We start from the raw sequence: 18,560 nt of genomic DNA, 5'->3' as shown, positions 1-18,560 counted from the left end.
CTACGGTGCCAGAACAAGATCCTACAGAAATATTTACAGGTGAAATTATATGATGTCTGAGATTTGCTCTAAATTCCTCCTTCCCCACAGGGGTGCCTGGGTGGCACAATTGGTTAAGCGTCTGACTCTTGGTTTCAGCTCAGGTCATGATCTCATGGTTTTGTGAGTTCAAGCCCTTAGCCCTTAGTCGGGGGCTCCAGGGCTCCGTGCTATCAGTGCGGAGCCTGCTTGGGATTCTCTGTCTCTCTCTCTCTCTCTCTCTGCCCCTTCTCCACTTGTGCTCTCTTTGTCTCTCTCAAAATAAATAAATAAACTTTTAAAAAATAAAAATAAAAGATAAATTCCTTCTCCCCCCCAAATAAAAGTGTCAGGAAGAGAGAAAAGAAGAGAAGCAGAAAGTTGATAACTGTTAAAACCAAGTGATGGGTACATGGAAGTTCATTATATTATTACCTCTAATTTTCTATATGTTTAAAGTTTCCATAATAAAGTTTTCTTTGTTTTCTTTTTTTAAGTTTTTATTTTAATTCCAGTTAATATACAGTGATATATTAGTTTCAGGTGTACAATGTAGTGATTCATAAAGTCCATATATCACCAGATACTCATCACGACAAGTGTACTCCTTAACCCCCATCACCTATTTAACCCATACCACACCTCCCTCCTCTCTGGTAACCATCAGTTTTTTTCTCTATATTTAAGAGTCTGTTTCTTTCTTTCTTTATTTTTTTTTTTAAGTTTATTTAAGAGTACATGCGCACGAGCAGGGGTGGGACAGAGAAAGATAGGGAGAAAAAGAATCCCAGGTAGGCTTTGTGCTGTCAATGTGCAGCCCGACATGTGTCTCAATCCCACAAACCTTGGGATCATGACCTGAGCTAAAATCAAGAGTGAGATGCTTAACTGAGTGGGCCACCCAGGCACCTCAATTCTTTCTTATTTTAAATCAGAGGACTTGCATTCCAAGACTGGAAGCTGAGCAATTCACAAGGTGTCATTCAGATAAATAATTTCAACAAAGAAAATCAGAGTTAAATTATGTCTGAAATACAAAATCTTAAAAAAGAGTTTCATAGGGGTACCTGGGTGGCTCAGTTGATTGAGTGTCCAACTTCAGCTCAGGTCATGATCTCACAGCTCGTGGGTTCGAGCCCTGCTTCGGGCTCTGCGCTGACAGCTCAGAACCTGGAGCCTGCTTTGGATTCTGTCTCTTTCTCTCTCTCTCTGCCCCTCCCCCACTTGTTCTCTCTCTCTCTCTCTCTCTCTCTCTCTCTCTCTCTCTGTCAAAAATAAATAAACATTAAAAATTTAAAAAAGAGTTTCATGGGGTCAGAAATACCTTGCAAGTTTAAAAGAATAAGACCATTTCTCTTTATTCATATTGAAGGAACAGAATAAAGAGAATTAATGTCTATGGCTCTTTAGCTTTTACTTATTTGACTTCTCTAGATTTATGTCTACAAAGTTTTGAGATCTTTATACTATTTTCAACAAGAGAAGACAACTGTTTCCCCTACATATAAATTAAATATTGAAATATGTGTCTAAATCACTGTACATGAAAGACTTTCAAATTTGTCCAGCTCATAAAAATGTTCCTTGCAGTCCATATTGTGGTATTGTCAAGAGATTGATAAAAGACTACAAGCCTATTTTCTCATGAGTTCAGCATAAAAACACATCAAATGGGGAGCCTGCGTGGCTCAGTCTTTTAAACCTCTTAAGCGTCCGACTTTGGCTGAGGTCATGATCTCATAATTCGTGAGTTTGAGCCCTACATTGGGCTGTGTGCTCACAGCTCAGAGCCTGGAGCCTGCTTCAGATTCTGTGTCTCACTCTCTCTCTCTCTGCCCCTCCCCTGCTCATGCTTGGTCTCTCTCTCTCTCAAAAGTAAATAAACATTTAAAAAAAAATCAAATGTCAGCTAAATGACTGCAAATATGCCCCCTAGCCTTAAAAAACATCACTAAGATTTTTCTACCATTCAAAAGGCCCATGTAGAAATATATTTTAACACTACTGGTAGTCCCATCCCAGAATCAGTTTCCCTCTCTGTACTGACCTGTCTTTCAGGAGGAAGGGATAAAAAACAAGAGGCTGGGGGTCTCACAGGAAAGGGTCCCAGTGCAGATATTGGTGATGCCTCAAGTGGATCACCAGTTCCTGCTAAAGTTCCACCTGCTCTGTCAACAGCACCTTTCTTAACATCCTCAGTAATCCAATACTGACCACAGCTGCCAGGGCTTCCACCTAAGGCAAGAGGGTAAGAGTCACATTGTGTTCTCAACTTATCACACATTTGTTTATCACGTACCTACTAGATGCCAAACATTCTTAGAAGCACAGGGGAGGAAATGGTGAGCAAGGAGACATGGTTCCTGCCCTCATGAAGTTCATACTTTAATGTAAGTTAAGTTGATGACAGATAAAGCAACCTTCAAGCTTCTGGCCCATACCAACTTCTTTGTCTCTCTTTCAAAGACTGTATTTTGAGTGCCTATGCGGTCAGACATTGTAGTACATCAATGATTAAGAACTGCACATAAACATGCATAGGTAGGTCTCCAAGAACATTTATCAAACTTGAGCAGTGGTAAACTCTGAATTTATTCATTCGACAAAAATCTATTGACAGTGCTAGGGATGCTACAGTGGACGAAACAGATAAAAGTCCCTGTCCTCATACAACTGATATTCCAGTGGAAGAAATAGATAATAAACAAAATCACTAAGTGAACTATATAGTATGTTAGAGTTAAGAGCAATAGAGAAAAAACATAAAGCAGAGAAGAGGGAAGAGGTTGACATTTTGGAGACAATAGCTGAGAAGTGACTCACAGAGAACACACAAGTACAGACCTGAAGGAAGTGAGGGAAGGACGGGGAAGATAGCTAAAGAACACAGAGTACTGGAAGTACAAAGGTTCTGAGGTGCGAACCAGCATGTGTGCTTGAAGAAGCACAAAGAGGCCAGTGTGTCTGAGGCAGAGTAAATAAGGGGAAGAGTAGAGACAATGGGGCCAGACAGAAGAGGTGAGAGTGCATTTCCTCCTTCATCACAGGAAAGTTGCTGCCTGTTACTCGTAAGTGAATTAAAAAGACATTGTAAGGGTTTAAAAGAAGAGGAGTAACGTGATCTGACTTAGGTATTAACCAAATCTCTGACTGTTACATTGGATCAATTAACGGGGAAGAGGAGTAGAAGCAGGAAAACCAGTTAAGAGGCTATTGCAGTCATTCAGGCAAGAGATTAGGTTAGATCAAAGTACCGTCAATGGAGGTGGTGAGAAGTGGAAGAATTCTGGATATATTTAGAAGGTAGAGTGACCAAGATTTGCTGAAAATTGGTTGGGGGCTAGGTAGGGGTTGAGAGAAGGGGTAGAGTCAAGGAAGATATCAAGATTTTGCCCTAGCATAGAATTGCCATGAACTGTAAGAAGGAGTAGGTCCATGAAAGGGATGAGAGCACTTTTGGACATGTTAAGTTTGAGATGCCTCTGAAACATCCACGTGAAGATGTCAAGAAAGTGGATGGATATATCAGTCTGGAGTTCGTATCAACCTAGAGCTCTTAGCTAGTGATGGAGATATGGAAGTCTTCACCATAAACATGGGATTGAAAACCATGACGTAGGATGAAATCACCTAAAGAATAGAGAAGAAAGGGAAAAAGTCTAGAGACTGAGCCCTTGGGCACATCTCTAGTGGTATTTCATGTGGCTTTTACTTCTTCAAAGTTCCTTTCTGTATTGTCTAAGTTTTTACAATATGTCCTTTTTCAACAAACCATGTAACTCTTTGGAAGAGGGGAAAAAAAGGAGTATAAGATTCCTAGCAGGAAACAATCAGCAAAACCTCAGAAAAGTGTGCCCCTTAACACTACCCAACTGGTACATGCCTCTTCAGCAATTCAAAGGCATTAGGGGGAAATCCCTCTTGTCCTAAAACCCTCCATGACCACCTTTTAGAAGCTTAGACTACCTTGAGTGATGTTGATGATGATGATGATGATGATGGTGATAGAAAGCAAAACTTGATTACATTGGCTAAGTGCCAGGCATCGCATTTAACTTCTTTATTCATATTAGCATGTTTAATCATCTCAACAAATTACGAGATTTGGTAATAACTATTAACAATTATTATCCCCCTTCTTAAAGTCCAGAGAACTGAGTCTTTGAAAGGGTGAGTCACTTGCCTGGGGTCTCATGGTTAATAAATGGTGAATCTAGGATCTGAATATGGGTCATTTCACTACTGAACTCATATTCTTAACACCAAAATATAGTGCCTTATACTACACTGTAAAGTTGAGATCTTAAGAAGTAAAAAAGCTTTACACACTTCTCTGTGTGTGTGTGTGCATGCACACATGTGTTTGGGTGGTTTTTTTTTTTTTCCCAATATATGAAATTTATTGTCAAATTGGTTCCCATACAACACCCAGTGCTCATCCCAAAAGGTGCCCTCCTCAATACTCATCACCCACCCTCCCCGCCCTCCCACCCCCCATCAACCCTCAGTTTGTTCTCAGTTTTTAACAGTCTCTTATGCTTTGGCTCTCTCCCACTCTAACCTCTTTTTTTTTTTCCTTCCCCTCCCCCATGGGTTTCTGTTAAGTTTCTCAGGATCCACAAAGAGTGAAAACATATGGTATTTGTCTTTCTCCGTATGGCTTATTTCACTTAGCATCACACTCTCCAGTTCCATCCACGTTGCTACAAAAGGCCATATTTCATTATTTCTCATTGCCACGTAGTACTCCATTGTGTATATAAACCACAATTTCTTTATCCATTCATCAGTTGATGGACATTTAGGCTCTTTCCATAATTTGGCTATTGTTGAGAGTGCTGCTATAAACATTGGGGTACAAGTGCCCCTATGCATCAGTACTCCTGTATCCCTTGGGTAAATTCCTAGCAGTGCTATTGCTGGGTCATAGGGTAGGTCTATTTTTAATTTTCTGAGGAACCTCCACACTGCTTTCCAGAGTGGCTGCACCAATTTGCATTCCTACCAACAGTGCAAGAGGGTTCCCGTTTCTCCACATCCTCGCCAGCATCTATGGTCTCCTGATTTGTTCATTTTGGCCACTCTGACTGGCGTGAGGTGATATCTGAGTGTGGTTTTGATTTGTATTTCCCTGATGAGCGACGTTGAGCATCTTTTCATGTGCCTGTTGGCCATCTGGATGTCTTCTTTAGAGAAGTGTCTATTCATGTTTTCTGCCCATTTCTTCATTGGGTTATTTGTTTTTCAGGTGTGGAGTTTGGTGAGCTCTTGATAGATTTTGGATACTAGCCCTTTGCCCGATATGTCACTTGCAAATATCTTTTCCCATTCCGTAGGTTGTCTTTTAGTTTTGTTGGTTGTTTCCTTTGCTGTGCAGAAGCTTTTTATCTTCATAAGGTCTCAGTAGTTCATTTTTGCTTTTAATTCCCTTGCCTTTGGGGATGTGTCAAGTAAGAAATTGCTGTGGCTGAGGTCAGAGAGGTCTTTTCCTGCTTTCTCCTCTAGGGTTTTAATGGTTTCCTGTCTCACATTCAGGTCCTTTATCCATTTTGAGTTTGTTTTTGTGAATGGTGTGAGAAAGTGGTCTAGTTTCAATCTTCTGCATGTTGCTGTCCAGTTCTCCCAGCACCATTTGTTAAAGAGACTGTCTTTTTTCCATTGGATGTTCTTTCCTGCTTTGTCAAAGATTAGTTGGCCATACGTTTGTGGGTCTAGTTCTGGGGTTTCTATTCTATTCCATTGGTCTGTGTGTCTGTTTTTGTGCCATGGGTGTTTGTTTTTAACACACTTGTAAGTATAATACTTAAGGTATCTTCATCCTTGTTTTCTACCCTATTGTTACCAACTTATAAGGGTCATGTGACAGCAGAAGTCAAGCTCTGTTAGGAAAAGTATGTGGGTGGAGAAAAGATGCAAATGTCACTTGCTTTACAATCCTGGCAGAGCTACTCTGGAAGCCACATTCCTAAGTAGAAAACAGATCTTCTGGTGCACAATAAAAATCTCAGCTTTAAGTCCATTCTTTGTTCTTGAAAGTATTCACTGTAATGGTTGCTGTGGATTTACATGGCACATTATAGTTCTTAGCAATTTCTGTCAGGTACTATTCTACTACAACCTGGGGTAGAGTAGTCACATTTAATTTTACACATTAGCTGCAAGATAAAGAACATAACAGAATTTGGTCACACACATATCCACAAACTCAGAAACAAAAAGAGTTGAGGTGGTCTTTCACCTCTAAATCACTGTCCTTTATTTTTCTAGTATCTGTTCTGTAAAAGTACAATTAAAAACTTTTTTTTTTAATTTAGGAGGTGCCCTGCTTATATCATAAAGACAGCCCGATCCTGGGGAGAAAGAATCTCAATCTTTGAAAATAAGAGGAAGAAAATAAACCTAAGAAAAAATACTTTAAATTGAAAGTTCTGATTTTGGAAGTATTTGAATTATGTCAAAGGTGATATTCAACACACTCAGCAACCAGTACAGCAAGGCACCATCCAGTCAGAATGGACACCCTGAAACAACTCTGAAACACCACCAGCCTGAAACAACACTGCAGCTAGATCTCTGTGTCTCAGCTGAATGTCAGTCCTGAATTATACTGTGTGGTCATGATGTAAGATGTTCAAAAGTTGAAGCTTCTAAATTTATAAACTTCTTTCATATTACTAGGCCAGTTACATTTAGGAAAATGTATGCTTTCTTCGTAAAGAAATAATCTCAGATTGCTTGACACTAGCTTTTTTATAAAGATCTGAGTTCCCTAATCCAAAATCTTTAAACAGGTTATTCTGCCTCCAACGTGTTTGGGTGGCTCAGTTGGTTAAGTGTCTGACTTTTGGTTTCAGCTTGGGTTATGATCTCATGGTTCATGGGTTTGAGCCCCACATTAGGCTCCACACTGTCAGTGTGGGATTCTCTTTTTCCCTCTCTTTCTGACCCTCCCCTGCTTGTTCTCTCTCCCTCTCTGTCTCTCTCTCTCAAAAATAAATAAATATTTTTAAAAGTTTTAATGTTTATTTTTTAGAGACACAGAGACAGTGCAAGTGGGGGAGGGGCAGAGAAGAGAGAGAGAGAGAGAGAGAGAGAGAGAGAGAGAGAGAGAGAATCCCAAACAGGCTCTGCGCTGCCAGCTCAGAGCCTGACACAGGGCTCAACCCCAGGAAACTGTGAGATCATCACCTGAGCTGAAACCAAGAGTTGGACGCTTAACTGACTAAGCCTCCCAGGTGCCCCAAGACTTATTTCTAAACATCTTTCAGTCTGCACAAAATTATGCATTCTGAGTTTGTTTATATTTGCTTTTCCTGTATTTCTTGGCTTAGAAAAATGTGTGTCTCTGGAAATGTGTCTACCTGAGAGGTGACAGTTCCGATCTCATTGGTTCGACACAGTTGAGCATATTCTTGGCTGTACTTTGCACACAGCTGATTAGATACCTGAAGCAAACCATCACCAAGAAAAAAATAAAGGTGAAATCCATCAAGTTATGGCAATTTTGAAGATGAAGAACCACGAAAAGAGCAAAAATCACTTTCATCTTATCTCATTGGAATTACATTCTATTAGCATCAAAACAACAGCAATAGCAACAGAACAAGTGTTTTGTTCTTAAGTATCTGATAAATGTGAAACTTAAAACTTCTAATTCTAAATACCTTATAAATTATGACTCCTGTCTCCGCACGAAAGAAATCCACTGTCAAATTTTGCTTTATTTTTTTTAGGTAAGGTTTATTATTTTTTTCTACCATTGCCATTTAAAAAAAATTTTTTTAATGTTCATTTATTTTTGAGAGACAGAATGTGAGCAGGGGAGGGTCAGAGAGAGAGGAAGACACAGAATCTGAAGCAGACTCCAGGCTCTGAGCTGTCAGCACAGACCCTGACGTGGGGCTTGAACCCACGAACTGTGAGATCATGACCTTAGCTAAAGTCGGACACTTAACCGGCTGAGCTACCCAGGTGCCCCTCTACCATTACCATTTTTTTTTAAAGTATTTTTTCACTTACACACTAACAGCAGAAAATACTTCTATGGTTGTCCTTTAAGAGAAAAAAGGATTCCTCTAAGTAATCCTACAATTCTAAACAAGTAGCAAGAGTGATACTCTCACCTACAGTTGTGGCACAGGCAGTGAAAACTTATCAAACTTACCATCTTCAACTCAGGCACCTCTGACTGGAGGCGAGGAGCTGCCCAGATTAGTGTAGATACAGATTAGGTCAGACCAGAATCCAGTTCCCTAAGAAGAACCCAAAGTTATGCAACACAGAGCTTTATGTTTCCATCTTTTCCCTACTTCAAAGATAGTCCATGGACAATGTTCGAAATATATTATCAAATAATTCTTTTTTTTAAGTTGATTTATTTTGAGAGAGACAAAGACAGCGCAAATAGGGGAGGGGCAGGGAGAGAGGGAGAGGGAGAGAATCCCAAGCAGGCTCATCACCGTCAGCATGGAGCCTGACATGGGGCTCAATTCCACAAACTCCAAGATTATGATCTGAGCCAAAATCAAGAGTCAGATGCTCAACCGACTGAGCCACCCAGGCACCGCTAATGTTAAATAATTTTTTAAGTGAAATTACAATATATACCAATATATACAATTACAGTATATACACATAGGTATATATAACTATATATATACCCACACACATGTATGTGTTTATACACACATAGATAAATAAATACATACATGGACTGAAAGAAATGTACTAAAATTCTTATCTCTAGATTTGGTGATTATGGGTTCTTTTTTTGTATGTATTTCACCACTCCTCTACAAACTCAAGGGGAAAAAAGATAACTATATGGTTCTTTTTTAAGAACAACTTTAATTATTTAAGGCATCTCTACACCTAACAAACTTACGACCCCAAGCTCAAGAGTTGCATGCTGTTCCCACTGAGCCAGCTAGGTTCCCCAACAACCATATGGTTCTAAACATGGTTCTAAACATGGCTCCATATTCTCTTCAAACAGCACTACTTCTTCCTATAAAAATTAGAGACAAAGTTCTTTGGCATAGTACCAGCAAGTTAGAGTGTACTCTCCCCCTCACTAGGTGTGGGGATGCCTTCTCACTCCTTTGAGCCTAAAAAATGTGCAAGTTCAATAGGTCTTACTTTGTGGCCTGGATCAAGCTGAACCAAGCCAGCAAAAGGTCACAATACAGCTCCAGGATCTCCATGGATCCTCTGTGGTAGTCTTCTCAGATAACATGTTCCACTTGGATCCGAGCTCGTTCATCTTTCCCATTAGCCAGATAGTCAGCAATCTCTTTCCTGGCTCTCTGGGCCTGCTCAGCTGCAGCACAAAGCACACGTACAGGAAAGTGCATGTACGGGGGCTTCTGGGTGGCTCAGTTAGTTGAGCCTTCAGCTTCAGCTCAGATTGCGATGTCCCGGTTCTTGGGTTTGAGCCCTGCGTCAGGCTGTGTGCTGACAGCTCAAAGCCTGGAGCCTGCTTTGGCTTCTGTGTCTCCCTCTCTCTCTCTACCCCTCCCCTGCTCGTGCTCTGTCTCTCTCAAAAAATAAAACATTGAAAAAAATTAAAAAAAAAGAAAATTAAAAAAAGAAAAGTGCATGTACAAAGAGGAGTTTATTGAATAAAAAAGGCAAGTGACATGATAGTGTGAAACTTTTTACAAAAACAATAAAAAATATATACCATATGTGCACATATGAAGTTATCAATGTTTTGCACTAGGCTATGTTTCTTAAAGTGTCATCCCCAGATCAGCAACACCAGTATCACCTGAGATTCTGTTAGAAATGCAGATTCTTGGAGCCCACTGAATCAGAAACTCTGAAAGTGAACCCAAAAATCTGTGTTTGAACAAGCCCTCCAATTTTGACACCTTTTGAAGGTTAAGAATTGCTCTAGGGGGTGTTCTGTCAGGTGATCTTTGTTTTATCCTTTCAGCTAGCCTTGCTTTTCTAAAATGTCCCATAGTGAACATTTCTTATATTTGTAATAAAAATACTATTTAAAAAAGAAGAATAGGGGATCCTGGCTAGCTCAGCCAGTTGAGCATCTGACTGTTGATTTGGCCCAGGTCATGATCTCACAGTTTGTGGGATGGAGCCCTGCAGCCTGACACTGACAGCACAAAGCCTGCTTGAGATTCTCTTGCTCCCCCTCTTTCTACCCGTCCTCCCCCTCAAAATAAATAAGCTTAAAAAATAAAAATAAGAAAATAAAGAAGAATGCATGAAGTGCTCTACATTTAGAAAACTGTTCTTGGGGCGCCTAGGTGGTTCAGTCGGTTAAGCAATGGACTCGTGATTTTGGCTTAGGTCATGATCTCACTGTTTGGGAGTTTGAGCCGTGCATTGGACTCTGCACTGACAGAGGATCCCAGCCCGCTTGGGATCCTCTGTCCCCCTCTCCGCCCCTCTCCTGCTGACTCTCTCTCTCTCCAAAATAAATAAAATATTAAGACAAAAACTGTTCTCAGGGGTGCCTGGGTGGCTCAGTTGGTTAAGCGTCAGACTCTTTTGGCTCAGGTTGTGATCTCAAGGTTGTGAGATCAAGTGCCACGTCAGGCTTCATACTGGGCATGAAGCCTGCTTAATATTCTTCCTCCCTTTCTCTGTCTCTCTCCCTCCCCCCCACCACTTGTGGGTGTGGGTGTTTCATTTTATCCTATAACACCTGTGTGAGGTGTTATTTGCATTTTACAGTTGAGAAAATTGAGATTCTAAGAGGTTAAATGGCTCGCCCATGGTCACACGATTAAGAGTAACTGGTTGAATTAGAACATGGCCAAATCTTCAGACTGTAAGCTCCTATGCTTTCTCACCATATTATGCCAATAAAATGAACAAGTAGAGTAATGCTGGGGACGTAACAAATGTAGCCTGTCCCAGGCCAATCCACCGAGATAAGTCTTACCACCTTGTATTATCAACTGATGACTGAGCCTGGGGAAACAGACTTTTCACAAGTCAGGAAAACCTGAGCCCCTAAATTATGTAACCTGTCTGTTCACTGAGTTATACTCACCTCCTAATCACGAAAAGACAGAGTTAACTCTCTGCAAGCAAATCTTGACATGAGACTACATTTAAATCTGAAATAAACACAAATCTCAGTGCTTGAAAGGTTGCTTAGCCAAGTACAAAGGAGGAAAATGTTCTCTGTTCTAGACATCACAGGGAAAAGAAATTATAGTGGAATTGGACTTGTTTCAGATAAATACTGAACTGTTGTTACACCATTACTAATATTAGCAAACATTTATTGTGTGCCCAGGTTATAGTTTGTGTTACAAATAGATCCCTGAAATGATAGAAAACCAAGATCATTATCTCCCTTTAAAGAGGAATAAGTTTAGTTAAGGAGGGCTAACTTGCTTTATATACCTCAAATCACTCAGGCACTCCAAGTTTAAATTAAATGTGTTAAAAGAAGATATAATTTATCTGGATAATAATATGTGTCACTGGATTGCCAGGATCTAATAAAAGGACATGTGAGCATGCAGTTTAAAATTCACAAGCTCAGGGCGCCTGGATGGCTCAGTCGGTTGAGCATCTGACTTTGGCTCAGGTCATGATCTTACAGTTCATGAGTTCAAACCCCACAGTGGGCTCTGTGCTGACAGCTCAGAGCCTGGATCCTGCTTCGGATTCTGTGTGTCTGTCTCTCTGTGGCCCTCCTCCACTTGTGCTCTGTCTCTTTCTCAAAAATAAATAAACATAAGAACAAATTTTTAAAAATACAAACTTCAAGCTGTATTACAAAGCTGTAATCATCGAGACAGTATGGTGCTGGCACAAGAACAGACACTCAGATAGATGGAACAGAATAGAGAACCCAGAAATGGACCCACAAACATATGCCCAACTAATCTTTGACAAAGCAGGAAACAATATTCAATGGAATAAAGACAGTCTCTTCAGCAAGTAGTGCTGGGAAAACTTGACAGTGACATGCAGAAAAGTGAACCTGGACCACTTTCTTACACCATACACAAAAATAAATTCAAAATGGATGAAAAACCTAAATGTAAGACAGGAAGCCATCAAAATCCTTGAGGAGAAAGCAGGCAAAAACCTCTTTGACCTTGGCCATAGCAACTTCTTACTCAACATGTTTCCCGAGGCAAGGGAGACAAAAGCAAAAATGAACTATTGGGACCTCATCAAAATAAAATCTTCTGCACAGCAAAGGAAACAATCAGCAAGACTAAAAGGCAACCAACAGAATGGGAGAAGATATTTGCAAACGACTTATCAGATAAAGATCCAAAATCTATAAAGAACTTACCAAACTTAACACCTAAAAAAAAAATAATCCAGTGAATAAATGGGCAAAATACATTAATAGACACTTCTCTAAAGAAAACATCCAGATGGCCAGGGTTAGTATCCAACATCTATAAAGAACTTACCAAACTCAACACCTAAAACAAATAATCCAGTGAAGAAATGGGCAAAAGACATGAATAGACACTTCTCCAAAGAAGACATCCAGATGGTCAACCAACACATGAAACAATGCTCAACATCACTCATTATCAGGGAAATACAAATCAAAACCACCACGAGATACCACCTCACACCTGTCAGAATGGCCAACGTTAACAACTCAGGCAACCACAGATGTTGGTGAGGATGCGGAGAGAGAGGATCTCTTTTGCATTGTTGGTGGAAATGCAAGCTGGTGCAGCCACTCTGGAAAACAGTATGGAGGTTCCTCAAAAAAATTAAAAATAAAACTACCCTATGACCCAGCAATTGCACTACTAGGTATTTATCCAAGGGATACAGGTATGCTGTTTTGAAGGGGCACATGCACCCCAATGTTTATAGCAGCGCTATCAACGATAGCCAAAGTATGGAAACAGCCCAAATGTCCGTTGATGGATGAATGGATAAAGAAGATGTGGTATACATATACAATGGAGTATTACTCGATAATCAAAAATAATGAAATCTTGCCATTTGCAACTACATGGATGGAACTAGAGGGTATTATGCTAAGCAAAATTAGAGAAAGACAAATATCATATGAGGGCTTTAAGACACAGAACAGATGAACATAAGGGAAGGAAAGCAAAAATAATATAACGGGGAGGGGGACAAAACATAAGAGACTCTTAAATATGGAGAACAAACAGAGGGTTACTAGAGCGGATGTGGGAGCGGGGGGGGGTGGGCTAAATGGGTAAGGGGCACTAAGGAATCTACTCCTGAAATCACTGTTGCAATAAATGCTAACTAACTTGAATGTAAATTTTAAAAACAAATTAAATAAAAATTAAAAAGAAAGTGTAATTACATGGGGTGCCTGAGTGGCTCAGCCAGCTAAGTATATGACTCTTGATTTCAGCTCAGGTCATGATATGATGGTTCCTGGGACTGAGCCCCGCATTGGGTTCTGGGCTGACAATACAGAACCTGCTTGGGTTTCTCTTTCCCTCTTTCTCTCTCTCTCTCCCTCAAAATAAATAAATAAATTTAAAAATTAAAAAAAAAAACAAATTTAAAAAAATAAATAAAATTCACAAGTTCTGTGTACACCATCAGTCATCGTCATTTTCATGGTAAAAATGATGGGTACCATTGAGTTTGCCTAAATTTCATTTATGCATTTTTCTTAGGCCCCTGTTATCTAATGAATGCCCAAAAATCTATCTGGAAGTTTGAGTAACAGCTGCCTCTCCACCAATAGATTATAGTAATTCGAGTAAGTAGTGCTATTTATGGAGCACTCAGAAAACTATATGCACACACAATACTTATTTTACCTGAATCCCCCTCATAATCAGAGATCATTGGTTTTTCAGTTTATTGAGGGGTTAATGGCTCATGTGACTCACTGAAATGAGGAAAGAGCAAAAGGCAACAGAAAATAAGTTGGATTTAAAGAAAGAAGACAAAACTTGTCAGCTACTACCTCCACTCATGGGTGTAATTCTACTTGAGTCGTCACCTGACAGAAGAAATAGCTCTTTTCTTTTCTTTTCTTTTCTTTTCTTTTCTTTTCTTTCTTTTCTTTTCTTTTCTTTTCTTTTCTTTTTTCTTTTTGGTGTGTTTAAAAAAAGGTAAGGAAGCCCTTCCAGAAAAATGTGTCCAGCAGCTCAGACTTAATAGCTATTGCACATTTGAAGAGGCTTGACTAGATAAAGTTCTCTGCTATGGTGAAGAAAAGTCCAGTAATCTGGACATTGTTTTACATTTTAAATCTTTGGAAACTTCTTTTTAAATTATACTTCTTATTTTGGGATAATTGTACATTCATATGCAGTTTGTAAGAAGCAATACAGAGAGATCCAGAGTAATTTTTACTCCGTTTCTGGTGGTGATAACATTTTGCACAACCAAAATACTGATATTTAAAAAAAAATTTTTTTAATGTTCATTTATTATTGAGAGGGATAGAGCACGAGCTGGGGACGGGCAAATAGAGAGGGAGACACAGAATCTGAAGCAGGCTCCAGGCTCTGAGCGGTCGGCACAGAGCCTGACGTGGGGCTTGAACCCACAGACTGTGAGATCATGACCTGAACTGAAGTTGGTCCCTTAACCAACTGAGCCATGCAGGCACCCCCCAAAATACTGATATTGATATAATCAAGATACAGAATAGTCTTTGGAAACTTTTACATGATTTAAATTTTTTTAAGTGTTTATTTTTGAGACAGAGAGGGACAGAGCATGAGCAGGGGAGGGGCAGAGAGAGAGGGAGACACAGAATTCCAAGCAGGCTCCAGACTCGGAGCTGTCAGCACAGAGCCCGACATAGAGCTCTAACTCAGAGTGAGATCATGACCTGAGCTGAAGTTGGCCGCTTAACCAACTGAGTCACCCAGGCACCCCTTAAGTGATTTTTTTAAAGTTTATTTATTTTGAGAGAGAGAATGGGAGCATGAGTGGGGGAGGGGCAGAGAGAGAAGGAGAGAATCTCAAGCAGGTTCAGTGCCATTAGCGCAGAGCCTGATGTGGGGCTTGAGAGAGAGATCATGACCTGAGCCAAAACCAAGAGTCAGGACACTTAACCAACTAGGCCATCTAGGTGCCCCAAACTTTTAAATGATTTGAGCACTATAATAATCATTTCCACAAGTCAGAAACACTCCTTTGAATTCCAAAATGGCTAAGTAATGTCTTAGGAGATATATGGGGTGTGGGAAGGTAGTGCTCAGTGATGACAGGCCGCTTACTGTGCTGTCTAGAGTATTTACTCACTTTTCTTTTTTTCCAGGAGTTTTAGGCAATTGACAACCAGTTGCAAGTTGACCTGAAGGCGATCAGCTTTGAAGGCAGAGATGAACATGATTTCACCAGGAGGCACTGCAGGCAGCTTGCAAATCACCTTGCTGAGCCGGTTTTGCTGAGAAAGAGTTATCAATGTCATGGGGGCATTAATTTTTCGACATTTACTTTATGCATTCAATAGGCCCCTGTAAGGAATTTCTGGCTGTTTGGCAGTGGCCCAAATGTACTTGCTTCTCTGTGGCCCAATTCCCCAGATACGATTCTTGCAATTCAAGTAAGGGTTAGTTAGGTTTCCTTCAGTTTATTCCAATCTATGTCCTGACTGCAACTTTTCAGAGTTCTTTAGGAAGTTTCTGACAAAAATGAAAGCCTTTGGCAAGTGTCTGAGGAAGTAGACAACAGATCAAGAGTCCCCTCCCCAAAGGATATATTAGTCACTTATGGAGAAATTCCAAGACCTCCTTGAAAATAAAACATTAATGAATATGAAAGGGGGATCCCCCATTGGAATCAGGAGAAAGCACATAACATGAAAATCATATGGAGGGGCGCCTGGGTGGCTCAGTCGGTTAAGTGTCCGACTTCAGGTCATGATCTCACGGTTTGTGGGTTTGTCAAACCCAGCGTCAGACTCTGTGCTGACACCTCAGAGCCTGGAGCCTGCTTCGGATTCTGTGTCTCCCTCTGTCTCTGCCCTGTCCCTGCTCGTGCTGTCTCTCTCTCAAAAATAAATAAACATTAAAAAAATTAAAAAGAAATAAAAATAAAAGCATGTAGAAATAAGGACACAATTGTTCAGAGAAATAGATAAAACAGAAGCTTGAAAACTGCACATTTCTACATTTGGACATCTAGAAAACTTCTGAAAAATAATCTAATACCAGGCACCAACACATTTCTAGGGAAAGCTAAATCTGCTAAGTATTTCTATAATTTCAACATATACTTGAGATGAATTGTTGTTTCTGCCATTGGCATCCAAAGATAAAGTTATTTCCCAAAATGGCACCCTTGCATGCTGAGCCATACAAGCAAAAAGACAGGACAGTATGAAAACCATCTATTTTTCTTGTGATGACACACGCGGTTTCCTAAACTGCCAGCACTTCTCTCTGGTTTGATCCCTTAATGTCAAAAAAGAGTTGGGATAGTTGTCTAAACTTCCCCTGCCATACTATAGGTCTAGAAAAATCAACAATGAGGAACTAAGCAGCACAGACAGAGCTGGTTTGAAACTCCTGCCTGCTTAGGGAGAAGAATAACTAGCTTAGCAGGGTTTTGTGGTCACTTGTTTTCCTTCCAAAGAGTACCTCAAACTCTCCCATCACACAAATTGAATCTACACACATCAAAGAAATTCAATGGGAATCCAAGGAAAGAGAAGAGGTAGACAAAACAGACTGAAGTATAACTTTTCAGTTCCCAAATGTCTCAACTAGTTTAAAATTTTTCCTTTCATGGGGCAGGAAAGAAATTTTTTTAATGAAAAAAAAAATCCTTTCACTTCATCACTTCTTAAAACCCCATGGAAATTAAACAAACAAACTTGGTAAAAGAAAATGAAGGACTTTCAGATGAGAGAGACTGAAAACAGGTAATAAATAGGCAAAACTGGAGTAGAAATGAGGAATTGAGAGCAAAAATATTAGCAAGGAGAGTCTCCCAGTTCGAGGTATCTTTTTGAAATTTCATTCAAGAATTATTTTTTGAGCCAGCTACAGTGAATAAGACCCTGGGTTTACTTACTATAAATAACTTACATAGAGAATGATACAGATTCCAGACAATAATACAGATTTCTGGAGAAATGAGGTAACTTTTGGTTATTTTAGTGTCTTAAATCCAAAAACTATGTTCGTTTACTTATCACTAACATTCCTGTAAAACTGTTTTTATGGAGCTTCCTACCGTCAATATGTACAACCAGAGAAATGAAGATTGCTTGGAGTTCTAGAAGAGGATACAGCAGAGATATGACCCACTCTTTTGGGACTGCAGCATCAAACCAGGAAATCACCTGTGTCTCACCGATCAGAACATCCTGTGTTTTTTTAAAAATCAGACACACCTTTGTACTATGTAGTCATGTTAATGGCTGGTAGCCAAAAAATTCTTTTTGCTTGCATCTACCTGTGTCTGCTCTTTCAATTTTGTCTGAAACACTGGCTCTCTGAGAATGTGTCTTGATCTGGGAGAAAATGGCTATCCTTGAATACACCTGGATGATCCAAGGGTTTCTATCTTGGCCTATTTTTTAATTTTTTTTTTTAATTTTTTTAAATTAAAAAAAAATTTTTTTAACGTTTATTTATTTTTGAGACAGAGAGAGACAGAGCATGAACGGGGGAGGGTCAGAGAGAGAGGGAGACACAGAATCTGAAACAGGCTCCAGGCTCTGAGCAGTCAGCACAGAGCCCGACGCGGGGCTCGAACTTACATACCGCGAGATCGTGACCTGAGCCGAAGTCTGACGCTTAACCGACTGGGCCACCCAGGCGCCCCATTGGCCTATTTTTTTAAATACTGATTTGAATTTATTGATATGGAAAAAATTGGCAAAGACAGCAGTACGTGCATTTTCATGTAAAAAAGAGTATAGGCTTATTTATTTGTTTATCTTGGCAGTTTTAATGCCAATTTAGTGAGCTAAGCAATGAACTAGAAACCAGAATGCCAGTTAGTGCTAAAACGGAGTCACTGAGTGACCACAGGACTTCCTTCTTGGCCAAATTGAGAGAGAAGACAACTGTCATGAATAATACTAATATCCTCCAAGCACAGCCCTCTGCTGATTTAGATGGCTACAGATGAGTAGCTTCAGTGTTTCACCCGCTGGTGCAAGGTACGTGTGTACGGTGGTGGGGCGGGATTCAATGATTTTGATAATCCTTTGTGACCTTCCAGGTCAGAAAATACCAAAACTGAGGTCTAATGATTCCCTAGAAAGAATCTTAGAAGAGACCATAGTCTCTTAATACTTAGTCTCTTTTAACTTAGTCATCTTAATATTTCTAAGATAACATTCTCATAAAAAATCCAAATACGTCCCTTTTGTATCTTTTGATTACCACCCAGTGCCACTTTTCTCTCCCAAGATAACCAATGTTAACTAGTTGTTACATATCCTTCCATTCCTTTTCTGTATAAATACATAAAGATGACTTTATATATGTTATGTTTCACATTAAATGCAGGATATCACATTGTACATATTTGCTTACATTTTCACTTACAATGTTTATAGAGAGCTCTTTTATCTAGATTTTACTACCACCCTTTCATCTAATTTAAGCTCCTCATTT

General features: G+C 39.8%; 1 long non-coding RNA gene across 1 annotated transcript in view; it reads left to right on the top strand.

Annotated features, from left to right (window-relative positions):
* LOC122494422 overlaps positions 1-17,383 on the top strand; it is a 29,247-nt gene extending 11,864 nt beyond the window's left edge. The window contains exons 2-3 of the long non-coding RNA XR_006300160.1: positions 6,333-6,640; positions 15,245-17,383. This is a non-coding gene — a long non-coding RNA (uncharacterized LOC122494422). The remainder of the gene's footprint in view (positions 1-6,332; positions 6,641-15,244) is intronic.
* Positions 17,384-18,560: the final 1,177 nt, after the last annotated feature.

Source organism: Prionailurus bengalensis, chromosome E2 (assembly GCF_016509475.1).
Source record: "Prionailurus bengalensis isolate Pbe53 chromosome E2, Fcat_Pben_1.1_paternal_pri, whole genome shotgun sequence".
Classification (NCBI taxonomy): Eukaryota; Metazoa; Chordata; class Mammalia; order Carnivora; family Felidae; genus Prionailurus; species Prionailurus bengalensis.
The sequence above is the reverse complement of the archived record's forward strand: the minus strand, read 5'-3'. Positions and strand labels throughout refer to the sequence as shown.